This window comes from Otolemur garnettii, unplaced genomic scaffold (assembly GCF_000181295.1).
Source record: "Otolemur garnettii isolate 467f Iridium unplaced genomic scaffold, OtoGar3 scaffold00130, whole genome shotgun sequence".
Taxonomy (NCBI): Eukaryota; Metazoa; Chordata; class Mammalia; order Primates; family Galagidae; genus Otolemur; species Otolemur garnettii.
The window spans coordinates 962,706-967,227 of NW_003852525.1; the positions used below are offsets into that span (position 1 = coordinate 962,706).

The window sequence follows — 4,522 nt, forward strand, 5'->3', positions numbered from 1 at the left end:
GTGCCGAGTGAATTTCTGGGGAATAGAACTGGTAAATTCTCGTTAGCCAGTATTATACATTAACAAGGGGATGGATAAGCAGACATTCCGGCAAAACAAAGCCTCTTTGGAAATAAACAAACCTTTTCAATGACAGCTTTTATTTTTAGCTTGTAAAGGATTTCACCTGAATGCTTCAGTGATGGTGTGCACTGATTTAAAGCAGATTTTATTGACTGTTCATATAGGTATTGTATAGGTAGTTTTTTTTCATTTTAAAACTAAAAGAGGGAGAGCCCCCCTACACACACACACACACACGCATACACACACACATACAAAGCTTTTGTAGATGGCCTTTTTGGACATTAAGCTGAGAATAATCAAAATACCTAAAAATAAGGGAAATAAAACATGAATATTCCCTATTCCTACAACGAACATATTTTCATATTTTCCTATGTTTCTTTAACCTAGTTTATAGTTAGAAGGAATATTCAGAAATGAGTCCATTTTAAACTTTATTTTGGTGTTTAGACCATTATAGAAAAGAGTACTCATGGAAATATTTAAACCCGACAGAAATATAATGTACTGTATGCCCTCCCCTCAAAAAAAGCCACAGAGTCAATATTGATTTTTTTAGTGTTCTACTTATTGATGGTTGACTCTTCAGCACCTGTCCAACTCCTAAATATACAGAATGAGGCACTTTTCAATACACTGCCCATTGCGTCCTGAGCAGATTTATGAGTAGATCCTTAGCTAACACTAGTATTTTATTTTCATAAAATATTGCTAATTCCTTTGAGCATCTTTTTGCTTTGTATCCGAAAATTTATTTTCTTCTGGTTCCTATTCATTTAAAAGTGTTTGAAATTTTCTTAAGGATATATGTAGTATATCACTGATTACTTTTATTGTTAGAATAGCTGCTATGCATGTTCAGAATTCCTAGTGGGGAGGCAGTTTGTGTTTTGGTGAGGACTTTGAAACCCAACTGAGCCAAAGGCCTGGCTTTATCTGTCCCGCACTGCCCTCTCCTCTCCAGGCTGCCAGGGGGGAACGGCCAGCCCACCACCCTGCTTTCTGGAAGATAAGCAGATTCTTACTAATTTTGTCATTAAAAACTTTGCTCAGATTTTGATCCAATTTGATAATCAGGTTGTGTGAATTGTAACTACTAAGAAAACTGCCGTGCGATCGTGTCTTTTCCACAAAGTCTGGATAAATGTGATACATTGCAGAGCTAGTTCGTAATACCATTTCTTTACTTCTGACGGAGAGAAAAATTGGCGTCTTCCTTTCTAATGAATTCAGTAATTTATATTGAGGCACACAGGGATTATTAAGAACCAAAGTGTAAAATCCAATATGTTTACGTGTTTCCAAATTTATTAAATGGTAAATTCTAATATAGGAAATTGTTTATGATAGTTTTTTATTTTTTTAAATGGAGCTGGAGAACATTCTGTTTAGTAAACTATCCCAAGAATGCAAAAGCAAGTTTCCAAAGTAGTCAACACTAATATGAAATCAGCAGACAATCAAATACTCATATAAGAGAAAAACACAATTAAATTGAAGTTGGGGGTGGGGAAGGAGGAAGGAAAATGATGGGCTGTCACCTAACAGGCCCAATACACGAGTAGATGATGATGGGCTGTCACCTAACAGGCCCAACATGAGTAGATGGCATTCCTCCTGGAGGGGCACAACTCCAAATTGAACTTTACCTAACAAACGCAAACAATGTAATCTGATTATCTGTACCCTCATACTAACCTAGAATTTTATTTTTTGTCATTTTTTGTAATCACTTTTTCTTAAATCATAACTTTGTACATTGATGCATTTGTGGGGTTCAGGGTACTGCTTTGATATACAATGTGAAATGCTTACATTGAACTAAGTAACACGTCCATCACATTTATACTCATTTCTTAATAGTTTTGAAATGTACCATTGCATCATGCACATTAGGTGAGGTCCCCACAAATACCCTCCCTCCTCCCATATCCCCTCTCCCCTCCCCTCTCTCTCCTCTTCCCTTCTGCTTTCTGGACTATAGTTATGTTTTGCCATTTGTATGAGTGTGTAGGTGGTTATATATTGATTTCATAGTAGTATTGAGCACATTGGATACTTTTTTTTTCCATTTTTGAGATACTTTACTAAGAAGAATATGTTCCAAATATATCCAGAATATTTAACCTAAATATTCTTCATTTGAATTAATGTGAATTTATTACAGACATTAGACTATGGGTTCCTGCTTACCCTGATGTGACCTCAACAACATTAAATAAAATGTTTGAGACAACGTTCCAACCACACACTATTTGGTCACTGAAGGATGCTGTAGTTTTAACTTATACTACACAGAGTTCAACACACACACTCACACAAAATCCATACCCCAAATGGCTGTTGAGAATAACTAAATTTTAACATAATGTCTCACGTATCCTGCAATCACATCTATGCCCAAGAGATGGCTTAATTTTCAGCATAAGTGAATCCAAGGCTTGGTAAGAAAATCTCTGATTGTACTTCCTGAAGTGTACTCCTTCTAAAAATAGCAAAACCTTACCAATTAGTGCTTTGTTCACTCACATTAGAATTCTCTCTTCATCAGTCATAATTTAATAACATATTGAATTTATGATGCTGATGCTACGAATTTGAAGTTGAGTATAAATTTCACCCAAAAGACTCTGAGAATTTCTTACCAGCATTTTTCTTTTTTTGCATGAAATTTTCATACTTCATTTTGTTAAATGTACATTCTTGAAATTCAGGGAGCATTTTTCATATGATAGGAACATCTTTAGCCATTGTGTTATACTCTTCGTGGACCAATTATTTTATATTTTGATTCATGTAACTATACATACACCAAAGCAAACTAATATTATTCTTGGGAGACTTTTCCTATGTCATTTTAGGCAATGAACTTTGCTAATTTTTATCTGGACTAGGAAAATCTTAACCTGTAGTACCTAGATTGTCTTGAATTAAATCAATACAGATGTGTCAAAAAAATGGAAAATTAAATTAAGAAATATGGACCAAACTGAACACAAATTTGGCAAGTTATATTGGAGTACTAGCAAATTATTATTATTATTTTTTTCTTTGAGACAGAGTTTTACTCTGTTGCCCTGGGTAGAGTGCCCTGGCATCATCATAGCTCACAGCAACCTCAAATTCTTGGGCTCAAGCAATCCTCTTGCCTCAGCCTCCTAAGTACCTGGGAGTACAGGCACCCACCACTATGCCTGGCTAGTTTTTTCCATTTTAAGTAGAGTCAGGGTCTCGCTTTTGCTCAGGCTGTTCTTGAACTCCTGAGCTCAAGGGATCCACCCACCTTGGCCTCCCAGAGTGCTGGGATTACAGGTGTGAGCCACCACGCCCAGCCTAGGAAATTATTTTGAAAAGTCTTTCCCAAGATTGGTGTGAGGATGTTTAATTACCTCTGTTTCTCCTTCTTCTCTTTGATTTTAGTAATCAAAATATGATTACTAAACACACACACACATGACATTTAGACGACCTTCTCATTTTTAATTTAATATTTTATTATTTTTTAATCCCTCGACTATGGCATGGTATACAAAAATACTTGTACCTAGGTAACATATCATTTAATTGAAATGAATTTGACTCCTCAGTTTTTAAACAATTTCATTTTGTTATATTGTAAAATATTAATAACACTTATAGATAATATTCATCGAAAGTTCATATCACAGTTTAGGCTCAGGAAAAAATATCCTTAAGGATCCATATTCATGGACAATTTGTACTTTTATTCAGACAAAAGAAAAAATAATTTTCATATTCTGACACATTGAGTATTATGAGACTAATCTATTTCCAAGAGAAAAATCAACTTTTTAAATTCCTAAATATACTCAAAGATGAAAAAGGAATCAAGTATGGAGACTTTTTAATCTTTTCAGGCTTAAGCTAATTATGCAGAAAACTTTTGGGGTCTTTCTACTTAGACACAATTTAAACAGTATAGTCAAGGGTCAGTCTTGAAGGGAAAAAAATCTATTTAAAAAATGACATGTTAGAATTCTTGATGATTTTCAAATGGGTGTGAGTCTCCCTTTTATAGGTGTTAATTATTCCAGAGGGCATTTTCTGCATGGTTCAAACTCTTTTTTTTTTTTTAATACTTTCCTATAAATCGTTAAATTTTTTTCCCCATGGGATTAAAAACAATTGACATGTCCTCAGCAAGCTCTGATTTAATTGTCCAAGAACGGATATGAATTAAGCCTGTTGATATGCACAGAATATTGTAATTGTCCTCTGCTCTTTCTCTTTTATTGAACATGGGTAACTTTTCAGGTCCCAATTCAGTGGGCATTTTTCTCTGATATGTCACAGATTTAAGCTGTTTAACTGGCCAGTCTCACCCGCAGATGGTCACTCTCCCAGATTCCAGCCTGATGCTGGAGGACGTTCTTCCCCGTGCCTTCCTCACTTTTTCTCTCCTTGAAAGATTATCCTTGATATTCAGTTGACATTT

The 4,522-nt window shown here is 35.0% G+C and overlaps 1 protein-coding gene across 5 annotated transcripts in view; it reads left to right on the forward strand.

Annotated features, from left to right (window-relative positions):
* EPHA5 (EPH receptor A5) overlaps window positions 1–4,522 on the forward strand; it is a 274,814-nt gene that overhangs the window by 198,012 nt on the left and 72,280 nt on the right. The window lies entirely within an intron of this gene.